This window comes from Aptenodytes forsteri, unplaced genomic scaffold (assembly GCF_000699145.1).
Source record: "Aptenodytes forsteri isolate BGI_AS27 unplaced genomic scaffold, ASM69914v1 Scaffold40, whole genome shotgun sequence".
Classification (NCBI taxonomy): Eukaryota; Metazoa; Chordata; class Aves; order Sphenisciformes; family Spheniscidae; genus Aptenodytes; species Aptenodytes forsteri.
The window spans coordinates 702,640-719,053 of NW_008796077.1; the positions used below are offsets into that span (position 1 = coordinate 702,640).

Sequence of the window (16,414 nt, forward strand, 5' to 3'; positions counted from 1 at the left end):
GAGCTGCCTGCTCCTTGGAAACCCTAGCAAGGAAAATAGCTAGCCCAGAGAGAAGAGGGGTGGCTCATTTGGGAGGGTCACCTGAAGTAAAGGTTTTGCACATGCAAACCCTTGCAAGTGTTCCCACTGAGGATCACTGGTCCTCTTATATGTGGGAACAACAGTGGTGCTCTCATCAAGGGGCGTCTACAGATTTGCAGACATGGGATGTGCATGGGCCTTGAGGGTGCCTCAGCATTGCTGTCATGTATGGGTGAAAGAGGAGAGTCTGAAAAGCAGAAGGGAGTTAGCAGTCTTGTGCTGAGAGACATGACCCTAGGAGAAGCCCTTGGAAAGCAGATGTGAAGCTCTGCGTACCTAGTCTGTGGCACTGTTTTATTTTATGTTTTTCTGTTCTGGGGTTTACTTTTATGTATAGAAGACACGGTAGAGGACCGGTACCATTTTATTCCGACTTGGTGGCCTTTGTTTTCTTAACCTTGGCTATTTGATCTATGAATCTTGGCCCCATCATATCTGACAGTGCAGTTAAGTGGCACCAGCTTTGCAAGGGCTCCCATCTCCTCCATGTTTACTTGGGTGAAGGCCATGAGGTGCAAGTCTTCCCATGGACTAGTCACCCCCACCTGGCTCTGTCCTTCAGGATGGTGCTGTATGGAGCTCCCTTTTTGCTGCATGGAGCATGCCAAACACCTACCAGTTCTGTGGGGTCTCCATCATGGACCATCACTGCAAATTGAGTTTTGCTGTCCTCTACCAAGCAGTGACAGTGCTCACACCTGCTTGGAGGACCTGTGACTCTTCAGCTGGAGTGTCTCCTTTTCCTGCAGTTTTCTGTGCAGCACAAGCCAAGAGCCACTGCTTCTTCTGCTGCTTGATCTCTGATTTGGGTTTGTGGGTCAGTGCTAGGAGCTGATTTTGGCTGTTCAAATTCTAGCGAACTACATAATTGCAGAGACCTCCAAAGTTTGTAAAGAGCAGAACTGGTGCTGGGGTCTGACATAGCCGGGTCATTTCATATGATGCGTGAGTGCTTGGGCCTGATGTCTTGTCCTGTTTCCTCTGTGCTGGTTGATTGCCAGCGGGGAGGGATGGGTGATATATGTTACAGAAGAGAGCTTGAGTTTCTGGTGCCTGGACTATCATTGGGCCTTACACCCAGCTGGGTTCTCTGCCTTTACCACAGCCACGGGGCTTCTGGAGGGATGTGCCCTACCAGAGCCAGCCAGAGCACCTTGTTCAGAGTGTGCAGCGGTGGGATCCTGGGCCTCTTGCTCATTGTGGAGTTGTGCTTTTTCTCTTGCTATAAATGAGAGGCCTCAGAAAAGCAGAGGGACTTTGGAGGAAGATTTCTAATGCTAGCTCTGAGGAGTGTGTCTTCTCTTCAGTGCTCCCTGGAGAAGCATCCTTGGCCCAAGAAAGATCTGCCAGTGCCAAACATTTCTCTAGGACAGCTCTAGTTGCAGATGAGGACACAAATGTGGATCCATGTGATGGCGCATGGTCTGGATGGGACACACCAGCCCTCGTCTAACTTGGAAACTCAGAGGAAACTCAAGATGCAGCACGCTTGATGGAGGCCTGGGCAGGAGAAAGGCTGTGACCTTTCTTATCCAGTTTTAAGGCTGGAGAAGCTCACAAACCCTCTTCACACGCTGGATTGTGTGCCGTTGTTGTTCTTTCAGCCTGGAGGGTGCAGAGCTTGGCCATCAATGATACCAACTCCTACCTCAGGCTGCCAGTTGCACCTTCTCTCTGCCTCGTCCTGCAACACAGTGAGTTTCTTACCTTGAAGAATTGGAGGATCTGAAACACTTTGAATGGCTGGAGGGAACATCCATGTTTCACCTCTATGGCTGTCAATGACCCTGGCCATACACTGGAAAGTCTGCCCTGAGCTCTCCCCACCAGGCTTGGCTCCTGCCCCAGGTGCTCACAGCCAAAGGGTGCTCAAGCCAAAGCTTGTAGACTGGTGCTTTTGGTGCAGAAGTATTCCAGTGGTGGAAACACAGGAGGATAATCTCTCCCAAACCACCACAAATGCTCCTTGGGTTTCTGTTCACTGCAGCATGGCTGTGCCATCTCAGGTGCCCAAGTGGCACGCAGCCCAGTGTCTGCCCAGTTCATTGCACTGCTGCCTGGGACAGACATGGGACCCTACATGAGGAGGTATCCTGGTGTCTGCCATGGTCCATGGTGTCTTGGGACCCCAGCTGTGTTGTAGCTTTGCACAGCTCTGCATGTTGTTCCAGGCAAAGTGCACCAGGGGCCAAAAACTTGGGGAGAGGCCAGATAAGTGACCTACCAAAAGGTAATGCTTACAGGAGCTGCAGGGAACACAGAGGCTGGAGGAGATGTGGCTTCTCCATATGGGCATGGGCTGCATATGGCTGCCCCCCAGTTTCTGTGCTGGTGGCTGAGCTGGTAGGTGGTTTGATCTTGTTCCGTGTGGTGGTCTAGTCAATCTCTGAGCATATTGCACCCCTGGATGATGTGCAGAAGGGGACAGCTTTTTGACCCTGGGGATTTGTCCTGTTTCTTTGTTTGCAATGAAGGTGCTGGAAGAGGTTCACAGCTCCCATGAAGTGGGTTTTTCATCAAGAGACAGGAATAGCACAGGGACATGCTGAGCTCCCAGAAGGATCAATGAGGTGCTCAGGGCCAGGAGCCTGGTGCATTCGCCATGTGGGTGGAAATCTTCGTGGATGCTGGTCGTGATGGGCAGCCTGTGTGGCCACTCTGCTTTTGGGAAGAGAGGTCTCGGGAATCATTGCTGTGTGTCAGCCAGAGAGGAGGCAAGGAAGCGAGCTGCAAGTGCTGGGTCATGGTGCAGGTCATATAGCAGCTGCTCCTCAGTGGGTATGGCAGAGCCATGGACCTTGCCCTGGGAGCGGGCACGGGGAGCTCCCCGGGGCTGCTCGCTCCTGTGGGAGTTTGTTTTGTGACCTTTGATCACATCGGGGAGCCTCTCTCTCCTGTGCAGGGATCATTGCTCCAAGCACTGGTTGTCACCTGGACAGGAGCTGCTCTCCATGTGCTGACAGCTTTGCAAAGCACAGTCCCTTGGCTCTGGAGCTGACAACCGCCCTGGGCCAGAGCAGATGCCCCATCGTGAAGCTCAGGATGGTCAACAGCAGAAGGGGGGCAGGTGCCGGACCTATTCCTCTCCTGGAGAAGCACGTGCAGCTTCATCTTCCTGGTGGTCCCCGTGGCCCCAGAGCTGTCTGGGGACCTGCTCAGCTGGGCTGGTGCCTGGGCATGTTGCTGGGAGGTTACAGGTGCCCTTGGCCCTGGGGAGGCTGGTGGGACGGAGGGCAGTCGGTTTGCACTTGAGATATGAAAGGAAACTGTTTTCTCAGGGAGGTGACGTTGGACTGAGGGCTAAATTGATTTCCATAAATATTTGAGCAAGGCTGAATTATTTATGACCCTCTGGTGACACAATAGAAGGAACCTACAGAATCGTCTGTGAATTTTCCAGATGATTTAGTTTAAAAATGCTGCTCGTTATTATTTATGTGGGTCAGATCCCCCTTTGCTCCTGGCCAGGCCTTGCATGAGTTACATAAACACAGAGTCAATATACAAATCTCTCCCTTTATCTATCTTAATCTGCCAGTCAGTAAGTGAGCAGCAGCCTTGCTGTTTGATTCCCCAGGAGGACTGTAATCAGAAACCTTTGTCATTCAAATGAATGTAGAGGAAAAGGAAGAAAGGAAGAAAGGAAGAAAGAAAGAGGGAGAGAAGGAAAGAAGAAAGAAAAAAAAAGAAAGAGGAAGGAAGGAAGGAAGGAAGGAAGGAAGGAAGGAAGGAAGGAAGGAAGGAAGGAAAAATAAAGGGAAGAGAATAAATGAAAGAAAGAACTTGAAGGAAGAAGGAAGAAAGAATTTGTAGGAAGGAAGGAAAGAAAGAAAGAGAGAAAGAGACAGAGGGACAGACAGAGAGAAAGCTGTTTGTTTGCACACAGACTGAGCATTGTGCAGTGGGAAGCAGGAACCTGTATGGGTCTGAGATGCAGCCAGACTCCTGCACATCCAAGTCAGACCTGTGCATATTCACACCCAAAGAAAGCACATTTGCTAGTGCTCTGCTATTGCTACTTGCAAAGGAAAGAGGTGGTGCTGACGGATAATTTCTGGGAGAGACCACCAAGAACTGGCAGGAGAAACAGGGTAGAGAAGCACTTCCCACCTCTGGGAAGGCAGGGACTGCTGTGAAACAGGACTTGTTGGCCTACAAATGTTGGCTGGAAGGGACCTTAGAAGTCTTGAGTCTGACCTCTTGCTTGAAATGGGACTAACATCATCCTTTGAGGGGGCAGGTGTGGAATGAGAAGTTATTACCAAAATAACACAAAAAACCTAACCAGAAGCTCCAGCTGTAAGTGTTGTGTGGAGATTTGGGGCATGTGTCTCCAGCGGGTTCAGCTCTCTGTGATCTGAGAGAAAAGAAAGCAGAGAGCTTTGGAAACTCAAGAACATACGAAAATTTATGACATCTCTAGAACTGGGGTTTGCTGCTGCTTCTAAGTCGTTTCAGCAGATGCCGGCTGCTGGCTGTGGAGCGAAGTGCTAATGAAATGCTGGAAATTGCTCTGGATCTGCTGAATCAGAAGAGGAATTTGGACCTGGGCTTAGGTGAGGTTCACCAAGTTCTTCAAATATCATGTGGATTGAGTAGGTTTGTTCAATTGCTGAGCAGTGAAAGTGGATGGAAGGTGTCTCTTTGGATCTGTGTACGGGGAGGTGAAGCTGAAGTATATTAATTAAGTGGCTTTGAACACCTGATTGACAATTGAAATGGACATCATTTACCTAAGATCAGTTCATATTCACTTCTCTGTTCACTCAAGCTGATGAGAAGCACTTGTGAGAGCCACTTCAAGTGGTTTCCTCTTCACAAGAAGAATAATATTAACTTGAGTGGGAGGGATATACGAGAGACATGTAAAGCGTTGGCTTTCCCAGAGGCATGCAAAGCAAAACCCATGCTATAAACCCAACCGTACTTACAGCCAGTCAAACCCAGTCCTTGGGTTCCCCCAAGCTTGCCTTAGATGGGAACCTATGGATGGTCCCATTTCTTTTCACTGGCCAGCAAAGAAAAAAAGTTCAGGGGGCTGAAAGAATCACAGAAAGAATTAGTTTGGGAGGGACCTCTGGAGGTCTCTGGTCCAACCTCCTGCTCTGTGCAGAGCTGCCTTAAAATCTGCAACAGGTTTCTCAGGGCCAGTCCATTCAAGTTGTGAAATTCTCCAAAGACAGAGATTCCACCCCATCCCTGGGTGCCAGCCCCAGTGTTAAAACATTCACGTTAAGAGAGATGAGTACCTATCAGAGGACATATCCTATGTTTAGTCTCCAAAACTGGGAGACATCCCCTCCTTCTCCAGCGCCACAGACAAACCATGCACTGCTCCTTCCATGTGGCTCCTAAGATGGGTCCCACAGACACATCTGCATGGAGCAGAGCTCCAGGCCGGCACTGTGCCAACCCAGCAGGTCCACAGTGCTGGACCCATGGTGGGCAGAGCCAAGAGCCAGTCTTCAGGAGCAGCCAAGCCTGGTGCCAGGGCCCAGGGAGCAGTGGGAGTGAGCAGGTGGGGCAGGCAGGGTCTCAGGGCTGGTGGTCTCTTGTGCTTGCTTTTGCAGGGTTCACACCAGCGTTGTCTGGCCCTTTGATCCCATGATGTGCAGCACGTGTGCATTCAGGCAAAGCACTCTCTCCATTCCTTCAGCCTCTTGGTCCTGACATTTTGCTGTCAGGTTTGGGGGAAACACAGAACTTGACGCCTTCAGCTTTTGGTCAGAGGGTGGCTGTGGATGAGATTTTAGGAGGGGTGTTTCTCAGGTAGGCAGGGATCCCTTCAGCCATGGCCACGCTCTGTTTTCTCAGAGTTTTGACGCTCATTGCAGAGATGGGATTATACCCTGATCAAAGACCTGTTGTTGCTCATCACGGCAGTCATGTGGAGACTTCAGGCAGGATCCCAGGGAGATGTGGGTGGCTGAACTGGGTAGTGAAAGGAAGGGGTTTGCTGTAAAACTGCTGCAGCTGGCTCTGGAGGAGAAAGCACCTGCGCTCTGGGCAGGTAAGAGTGTGTTGTAGCAAACCTTGTGGGTCTCCAGGTATGAGACATACAAGGAGGCCTTTTTCATGACCCCGGAGCTTCACATTAACTACTGGCTCAACTTCTGATGGATGCCACAAGGACAAAGAGCAAGATCCCAGTTCCCTGGATTCACCTTTGGATGCAAAAACATCTCTGCAGAGAGATGCAACTGTGTACATTGGGGTCAGCTCTTGCTTGGGGGAAGTTTCAAGCAGAGCTGGGTTGGGCAGCATCCTCCGGGCTGCTCTCCCAGCCCGAGCCCTTGGATGCTGCTCCCGAGCTGGCATTTCCCCCCGTTGCTGTCGCTGTCTCTGGGTGTTGGCTGTGGGAATGGCCCAGCTGTGTGTGCTGTGTAAGCAAAGGCAGAAGGGCTGTTTTCACCCAGTGCCCTTGAATGGCCACGTCCTATCTAGCTAATCATTAGCCAGGTTAAACACAGCAGGGCCAGGCTGTTTCAGAGTGTTTCTCTGTACCCAGGACTGGACGGTGGCTCCTGCAGGGCTGGGGTGGAGGCAGCCCCACACCTCCTAGCTCCACCTGCAGCAACGCCTGTCTCCATCCCTCCACGGACCATGGGCTGAGGCCAAGCAATCCCACACCATCATTTCACAACATAATCAGAGCTTTTTTCTCTGCTACAATAATAAACTCTTCAGGGTCTCTCTAAGGCCTTTTGCACTCTAGGACCGTTTTTGTCTTGGCTCAAAGCCCTTCATGTACTGACGCTCTCCCTCTCCCCCAGACAGCCCTGAGCCCTGGTCCCCATTGCGTGACACATGCACCATCCTGCCAAAAAAGCCCTGAAGGCACAGCCAGGGCAGGCATCGAGGGGAGCAGGACATGGCTAGGAGTCACTACAGGTGTCACCTGAGATAACTGTGGGGTCAGGAATAGCTGCAGAGGTCAGATGGGCCACCTCTGGAGTCAAATGGTGTAGGAACAGGTGGAAAGATGCTGGTGGGCACCAACCTGCTGCAGCCGGTGAGGGAGAGAGGTGCTGCACTGGTGCTGTGCCCCATGGCCTGGCATTGTCCTGGGTTGCCCTGGGCCAATCTTGCTGTTTCTTTACCCACCCTTATGAGACGGCCATGTGTCCAGCCCTTCTCTCATCAACGCCAAGGACCAGGGCTGTCCCTGAAGGCAGCAGGGAGGACATAGTGTGAAATGTGGTGTTGTTTCTCTGGTGGCTTCATCTGGCAGGACCAGGGTGTTGGCAGCCACTGACAGGGTGCTTCAGTCTTGCTGGTGGAGGTGGGACAGGGGCCAGGATGGCTTTGTGCTGCACTTGTAGTGAGGCAGGATCCCAACCCATGCTGGGCATCCAGTGACCAGCGCTGGCTCAGCAAACCTGCTAAATGCTGGACTCTTTCTCTGCCTTCCTTTGTCTGGGGATGCCCTTGGGAAATTGCATCTGCAAACATTGTAACTCCATGTCTCCTGATAAAAAATGTAAAATGAATACTTGCAGGTCAAGGTCCTTACCTGCCTTTGGGCTCAGAGGCTTAGAAAGACACCACATGTTGTCAGACTCAGAGATGGAGCAGGGGTTATGTGGTGCTCAGTGTTGGCAGCAGCATCTCCCCCCCGGGACCACGCTGAGCTGTGAGTGACTCTCAGGCTGTTCAAGAAGGTGCCAGCATCAAAAGGGACTTGCCACTTCGCAGCTGGGCTGGTGGGAGCTGCCCACCTCCTGCTGCCCTGGACTTCCAGCCCCCTTCAGGGGCAGAACGTGACAGGGTGCCCAACCATGCCTGAGTACTGACGGGTGGTATGGCTGTGGGGAAGGGTTCAAGGGTATTGTGGAACCTTATAGCATCATCCTGCTGGTCCCTTGGCAGGCAGGGGAAGCCAGTCTCCTGCACCCCTCACGTCATCCCCCCAGCTCTGTGTCTGGCTGGTGACTCCTTCTACAACTCTGTTCCCCGGAGACAGGTTTAGGAGATGAGCAACTCAGCTCCAAGTTGGCCAAGCCAGTGAGGTCCTGCCATGAATTGGGTGCTGAGCAGTGGCCTGGATGGTGAGGCTGGGAATGAGAAAAGTTTCACGGGGAAGGAGGTGTGTGCTGTCCTGCACTGCTGACTCCTGATGGTGGGCTTGGTGCTCCAGAGAAGGGGTGTGTGGACACCTCACTGCTGTGCTGGCCCCGTGACCCCGGCTGGCACGAGGGTGGTCATACCTCCGTGCACGTGCATGGCCTTGCGCCCAGCCTGCCCAGGACCGCGTGGTGGGTACTGTGAGCAGAGCTCCTTTGCCCTCGCAGGGCAGCCTCGCCATGGGGTGCTGAGCTTCCCAGGGTGTGCGCTGCTCTGCTAAGCCACAGGTGCTCGGGATGTAGGGCAAGAAGGTTGCACTTTCCAACACCAGCTAAGTCCCGCTCTCCTGAAGCCATCACTGGGGGGAATCCAGGGAAATCAGGAACATTTGGGGCTTTTTCTCTTTCACCCAATGCATGGGGGACTTCCCCACTATCTCCTCTGGGACTGAATCAGGGCATATCTCTTTCTGGGAAGTGGCTATGTCATCTAGAGACATCTGTGCTCCCAGGAAATGTGAGTTGCAGCTTCCCTCTTCGTGGCAGCGTCTGCAGGGCCAGCCCACAGCCGGTTGCTGACAGCCACAGCAGCACGTCTGTCTTATACAGCAACTCCCTTTTCGTCTCTGCTCTTCCAGCCTAGGAGGCTCCCAGGGTCAGCGAGGCTCTTTCCCTAGAGGAAATTAAGCAGTTGGGCTTCGTGGGGGTGGTGGGCTGCCTGCTGTTCGTCTCCTTTGTTTTCCAGGAGCTGCTTTTGAGAGGGAAACAGGTGGATCCGAGGGATCCCAGCCCGGTGAAAAGTCATGCGGTACAGACAGCCCCGCTCCAAAGTCCGACACTGCCACTTCCACCACCACCCTGGGCATGTTTCCCTGTGGGAAGGGCAGCAAGGATCAGCCTGATTTATTTTTTCTCTTGACTCGAAAACTTTTGATGGGTTTGGGAGAGAGCGGAGGCTGGGGAAAGGGTGCTCCCTTGCCCGCTGTGACGGGGATCATGGGCTCCTGTGCCTTTGGCTCCAGCTTGCAGTGGACGTCTGTCAGTGTCACATGAGCCATCAGGAGACAGATGGCATTTTACTGCCTGGCTGGAAGTCACCCCTTTCTTTTCTTTCCTCCCCCCTCCCTTTCTTCTTCCTCTTTTTTTTTTTTTTTGTTGTTGTTGTTGTGCCATTTTTGTGCTTAAAAGAAACTGAGAGGGAGACTGAGAGCAAGGAGAAAGGATGCTTGCCTTTTGAACTGTTATCTGATGCTAGCAGAGATGCTCTCCATGCGGCTTGGGTTTTTGCATTTCTATCTGCCTGCCTCACCAGCCCAGCAGCCCTTGCAGGGCTCAGCTACAAGTGGGGCTGCGTGCTGGACTGCTGCCGGGCTGGCAGCCAGGGCTTGAGCAGGGGCTAAGGAAGGGGGATGCAAAGGGGATGCAGGGGGGTTGCTCTGGGTAGGAGGGGGTCTCCAGCTTGCCCAAGCAAACACACACTTGATGGCTGTAGCCCTGTTGGCTCCTGATTCTCTGGGGGAGCCAGCTCCGAGGGATGGGGTGAGGATCCACTGCAAAGCGCCAGAGGTGTGCGAGGGACTTGGGGAAATCCAGGGCCCTGTGGCCAGCAGAGCTGGCAGGGGCAGGTAGCAAAACTCCTGCAGTGCTTCCTGCAGGCAGGGCTGGCCCTGCTTTATTAACCCTTTAGAAACCACAGTGTTGAACCCTGTCCTGTCCTTTCCCCACTGCCTAACTGCAGCTGGTGAACATCAGGTCCTGGCTGTGCAGTCTGTCCCATGTGGGGACAGATGTGAGCTGGGCTTCAGGTTGAGGACATCTTCAGGCTGGGTTCTTGGCCTTGGCCAGGCACTGGCCATATACCACCTCAGAGGGAGCACTGGGAGCCCTTTCACTGTGTGCTGGATAGTCAACACTAGTAGGCTACATCTTGAATTTGGGGCTGAAACCCAGCTCCTGAGACAGGTAGTGCTGTGGTGCCTGAGTGATGGCTGAGCAGCCCTTGCTGCCAGCCATGCCTGAGGCTGAGGGTCCCTTGGATGTCAGCAGCGGGTTTGGGCCACTGCTGCAGAACAGAGATGTGACTCCAGCATGCAGTGGTCCTGGGGAGCTCCATGCAATGTGCTGCTGTGGGGTAAGGATCCACGTGAACCATAAGTCCTGCCTGTGAATTTTGTGGGCTTCTGCCTCAGGAAGGCTCCTAGGGAAGAAGCTTTTGCAAGCTCACTTGAAGGCTTTGAGCAGCAAGGAGCTGGTCAGCAGGAAAGAGGTGAGGACCAGGCAGCTGACAGCTGAGTGGTGATTGCAAAGATGACAGTGATGCTTCAGGGGTGTCAAAATGGATCTGGGCCTCCAAAGCACACGTGATTGCAAGGATGACAGTGATGCTTCAGGGGTATCAAAATGGATCTGGGCCTCCAAAGCACACCAAAGTCCTCCAGATACTGAGTGATAAGTCAGGAAAAAACCCATGAGCCCAGACATCATGCAGAGTCCATCTTCTCCAGTGGCAACGCACGTATACAATTCAATGTGATGGGGCAGTAAGAAGTGAAAAGCCTTGCAAGCTTCTGGCCTTGCAGTGAGTTTCACATACTTGAGCAACCAATGCCCTGCAAGCAAAGCCAGCCCAGTCATAGCTTTAACTCCTGTTGCCCATTCATGGGGCAGAGCACAGTGCAGCAACCAGCCTGGAGTGGATGCATGGGGTGTACCTTGTCAATCTGTCTGTCTGGTAGCACTTGATCTTCAAGACAAAGTCTGAAAGCGTTTCCCTTTCCAAGGGACTGATGACACTAGGACACCTTATCTCTTCTTTAGCTTGCTATTTTTGGGCAAAAAGAGCTCAGAAATGCCTAATAAGACTTGGTCTTTATGCAACAGTATGCATGTCTTGGCTGAAAGCCCATGTGATGAGGGACAGTGTGAGGCTGGGAAAAGCCACCTCCCCGAGAAATGGCTGGGCAGAGCTGAGAGCCAGGCCTCCTCACAGGCTGTGCTCCTGTGTGTGGTCCTCCTGGGTCACACTCTTCCTCTGGCTCAGCCCCTATTCATTTTGCCCTAACATTTACACCACAGTCTGCTAAAAGGTCAGATTGCACGCCTTTCCCTGGAGCAGGTCTCTTACAAAAAAGACAGTCCCAATCTCCTCTTGGTTGTGCCAGGTGATATAACAAGGGGCATTGGCCAAAAGCTGCAATGTGGGATGCTCTTGGCATTCTTCCCCAGGAGGGTGGTACAGTCTGGGACACCAGACAGGAGGCGCAGTATCTGTTGTGGAGGTTTTAAAGACTTGACCAGACTAAACCATGGTGTTGGTGGTAGCAGGTTGGACTAAAGACCTCCAGACACCCTTTATGCCAACTCTGGGATTCTCTCAAGTCCTTTACGTGCCCTGAGTTAAAAGCCCCGAGCTGATCAACTGGGTCACCCTCTTTGGCTTTTCAGACCCCAAGTAGCCATCAGTAAAGCCAGAAGAAGACCATCAGCCTACCTAAACTATTCCTAACCTATTCAGGCCAAGGATGTCCCCTACCCTTTGGCTTGCCATGAAGAGGCATGAGTGCATGTGAGTGTGCACAGAGGTGCAAGTGCCCTGCCATGCATGTGTGAATTGCACGGTGGGTGAGTCTCTGCAGGAGCTGCCAGCTGTGGATAAAGGTGCAGGAGACAAAGACAAAAATAGTTCTGATGAAATCCTATTTCATTACAAAAAGAAGTGATATAGGCTCAGTCTGTGTCTATGACAGCAAATCACTGAGCTAGAGAAATATGAAGATCTTAAAAGAAATTGAGGCTTTTCACCTGGCACTTCTCCCCAAAATGTATTTACTTAAGTACTGAAAATTAAATGTATTATTGAAACAAATAGTTCAATAAATTACATTTACTGTATTGTACTTTCTTTTGAAATGAATATCCATTTTATTTCTACGCTTTTTCATAGTGCTCAAAATAAACCTTTCCTTTCAGTTTGAATTATTAGATATTTCCTGGTTTGCCTTAAGACTTAATTTAACTGAGGTTTCTTTAAACATTTTTGCTTCCAGGGTATCTGAAATTACAGGTTTTCTCCTCCAAACTGCAACCAACCTAAGAAGTCAGATACCTGCACAGATGTATTCAGATGCAAGTCTCCCACCCAGACCTGGGTAGGAAACTTTGAAACACTGCAGAAAATGTTTCCCTTTAAATCTTTCCTTTACATCAGTCACTTGTACATGAGGTTGGTTGCTTTAGTGCCTGGGAGCAGGTCCCCTCTGCCAGGGTGCAAGGGCAGTTGATTAATTCATTCATTTGGAGCTGATGGCAATTACATAAAATTTCCAAAATACTCATGGGCCTGCCTGCTGCCATGCCTGCACAGCAAGCGCAGCGCTTGCTATGCCCTCATCTCCCTGGCTTCAGATATGCATGCACAGTTATTAATATAATTCCAAATAAAGCCATTATCACTCATTTGTAATTTATTATGTGGAGTAGCCTCAGTAAATGGGTGATAGGAGCTGGGTGGTACTTTACTGGACACACAGTACATTAACTGCCTTATTAAATATAAATTATATATCTATTTGCATTTCCAGTTCAAGGCTTTTACTCATTATGTGGTTGTAGGTACTAAAAGTTACTCTTTGAGAGTCAATACAGCCCTGCAGCTGAGAAGTGATTCACAGCTCTGCTTTGCTGGTGTTTCAGCTGGCAGATTCATGGCATGAGTTTTTGCTGGCTTGGTGCAAACAGGGGTGTGGGGGTGTGTGTGTAATACTGTCTGCACAGACACCCTGGATTAGGGACCTGCTCGCAGGATTGAACAACCAGCTCATTGCTAAGAAAGACCGTGAAGTTGGAGCTGACTCTAGAGCTGTGCCCCAAGAGCAAAGCTCTCAGGGAAGGCCCAGAAAAAAAAGAGGCATTTCCAGAAGGTGCTGGAGACATTGAGGTAGGAAAGAGTCTGCTCACGGTGTCCCCAATTTGTGTGCGCTGCTGGACTGCTGTGGATGGGAGTTGAGCAGTGCTCTGTTGCTGGAGGTCTGTAGAGGATGGAGGTGATCTGTGGGGTGGTGCATGTTCATCCGTCATGTTTAGGGCAGAGTGAAAGGCTGACAACTCAGTTCCCACAGCTGCTCACAGCAAGGACTAAGCCTTGCAGCCTCCAGTTGTGCTGCTGATGTTGGGGTGCTCGTGGTACCACTGGCTCATGCTCAAGGCAGAATGAGCAGAAGAAGAACCAAACCTGGATCTTTGTGGCTGTGTTGTTTGCATCTCCACAGCACTTTTGGGTACAGCATGGTCACATGCAATCCCAGGAGGTGTCACAGACGAAAGGTGCTGCCATGTATCTCCCTGCTCCGCTGTGAGCTGCTGAAGCTCCTTACTGGAGCACACTTGCTCAGGTACCATAGCAAGGATGGCTTGGGGTCAGACATTGCCTTGGCTAGTGGATTAGCTGAGTGCCATTTCTGCAGTGCCTTTGGAGTGCAGAGCTCTATGCACACCTATGGGCTGAGCATATAATTATAAATATATATAAACTTATACTGTAATGAGAAGTGACTTAAATGGACTATAAAAAGAGTCCTGAGTAACACCTTCCAGTAAACAAACCTCCTGTCCTCCTTCCTCTGGGAACCGGGGAGTGGGTGAAAGCCACTCTAGGTGCTACAGAGAGCGAAAGCTGAGTGCTGCCTCTAAAGGATGCTGCGGGAGGTGGGGTTAAGGAGCAGCCCCCTTCCCCCAGCAAGATAAGGTGAATGCAGGGACATGCATCAGTGCAGAGTCAGGGCTACGGCCATAACTCCAAGGGGCAAAACCACGTGCTGCGAGCAGCACGTGGTCGCTGAGCCCTGCTGAAAATCCCATTGAGAGTAACACCCCTTCCCCTTTTTCACTGCAAGAAGAAACTCCAGTTACCATCCACATGGCACAGGGTGTAATAGGAGAAATTCTGCTTGCCTGGTCTGTCCCCTCCTACCTTTGCCAGCTGGAAACCCCAGGAAGAAGTGTCCTCTGTGCAGGGTCTAGATGACTAAAAGATGTGTCTCATAGCGAGATCTGGAAGTGAAAGCACCATTCAGCATCCAGGCTGCCAGCCTTTGCAACACTGTTTCTGCCCTGGGAATCACTCCTAACTCCTGGCAAGGGAAAAACCCCAAAGGTGTTTGGGATTCTCTGGGGTTTTAGCAATGTTTCCTGCTCAGTTGACATTGTGGGGAAAAAATTTTGGGGTGAAGCAAGTGTTTCTTCATGCCCTCCCAGCTGCTTGCTCTTCTGGTGTCATCTCCTCTCTTTTTTGAGACAGGTACATGCTGGGTCCTGCTGTGAAATTAGCCTGTATCTCACAACATCCCTTCTGCCGCTGTCAGAAAGGGAGCATTACTCTCTGTCTCTACAGGTGTCTGTGCACAGAGCCCCTTTCCCTGCACAGCCCAGACTTCAGCAGAACCTCTACTACCACAGCCTGGCCCCACGGGCTGTGTCTGAGGTGACACAGACCAGCGGGAGCGGGCACCTTCCTCAGCGCGTGAGCAGAGTCCTGCAGCCTGCTTCACGAGTGGCTTGTGCAGGTGGCTGCACCTGAGCAGTCTGGACCAGGAAGGGGGGAAGGTGGTGGGGATGCAGGAGGATACAGTCCTCGCTGCCTTGGTGTGGCTGCCACGTGCACACTGCAGCGACAGGTGGCAGGGGACTGCCCTAAGGTGGGGCAGGGGACTCAAGACGCACCCTCTGCAATGGTGTTTTCTTGCACCAGTTCCTGCTGGCTGGGCAAGGGGCTAATGGACACCAGCTGGCCTCAGCCTATCTTGCTCCTCTTCTCTTCCCTCCTGCTCCCTTGGTGCTCCGGATCTGGATGGGAGAGGGACCTCTGAGTTGCTGGACCTTGTGCTCTCACCTCATAAGGCTCATTAGCCGTAAGCAATTAATGGGGATGCAATGTGCTGATTTCCTTCTCTCACTGGGAGGAAACTGGATCTGTCCCAATGGCCCTGACCAGGGACTTAGGACGATCAGCTGCCAGCTCAAGCCAAACATCACTCAGAGCTCTTAATCTCCACCATCTTGGGTACCCTCAGTCACTGGGGCCAGCTCTGTCCTGCCTGTTGTACCCTGGAAGCCAGGATTGTCCCAGCTCTCCTCCTGAGCCCCCGTGTCCAGGCAGTACCTTATTTGTAGGTTCTTTGTGTCTAATATCTCAGTGGTGCAGCCTTTTTGTTCCTGTCCCCATACTGATAGCACACTTGCCTGTGTCCTCCCTGTCATGTGCCCGGGTTACTACAGCTGCTGTATCTCTTCATCTGACCAGCGTCATGCTACCACCTGCCCAGATCACTGCTTGAAGGACCATGCTGTCTTGCTGCTTTCCTGAATCACCCCTCTTTCACATCCCTCCCCACGCGTCCATCCCTGCTCTGCCAGGTACAAGGTACTTGCCTTCACCTTCAAGTCCTTCCATGGACTGTCTCCCTTGCACCTGCCTACCAGAGAGTCCACTCGCACCGCTAGTCCTTCATGCCTTGGTTTCCTTCAGTTGCCTCTTATGCTTTGGGCTTTCTACTGTGCTGTTCTCCATGCTAGGAGGTAAACACCAGAAGAGCAATCCTGTTGCCTCTGCCAAATCTTCCTTTCATGCTCTGCTTTGTCCTGCTGCCAGTGAAAACCTTGAGCATGCCTAAGGCTGAGCTCAACACCTATCAGTACATCAGCACTGTCCTGTGGTTTCTGTGGGCTCCTCATCTGTCCAGATACATGTGTACTTCATCAAGGAGCCAGACCATGGGCTCTCCAGAGTGTCCACAGTGACTGCACGGCTCCTAACACAGCAAAGCTCTGACTTACTGCCCAGAGACATCTCCAGCATCATGAGGCACCATGCCCATCTCCAGTGCAGTCTGCAACAGGGTGCTACAGCCCAGGAATGAAGTGGAAGCTGCTCAAGAAACTGTTCCCTTAACCATCATCTCTGCAGGAGAGTCGGCTGGTGCCAGCTCTCTTGCCATTTACTGTTTTATCTCTGGACTCTTGTTGTGGCAGATTGTCAAAGGCTTCCGAATATTTTGCTAGACAAAGCCATGGGTGACATCCTCTGTCATTGGCAATACCTCAATTGAAATGGGAGGCTGGACTAGGGACTTCCAGAGCTTTGTCCCAGCTAACACTTCTGTTCCTTGGTGATCTGCACACTGTGCCATGTACCTTCACCATGGCACACAGCCCATCTCTTCCACGTAGCCTCAGAGGCCTTTCATCCAGGAGGTTTCAGGTGCAGCTGTGGTGAG

At 51.7% G+C, this 16,414-nt stretch overlaps 1 pseudogene; it reads right to left on the bottom strand.

The window, feature by feature from the left end:
- Positions 1–473: 473 nt before the first annotated feature.
- LOC109279691 lies at positions 474–1,279 on the bottom strand (annotated as a pseudogene).
- Between the last annotated feature and the right edge of the window lie 15,135 nt (positions 1,280–16,414).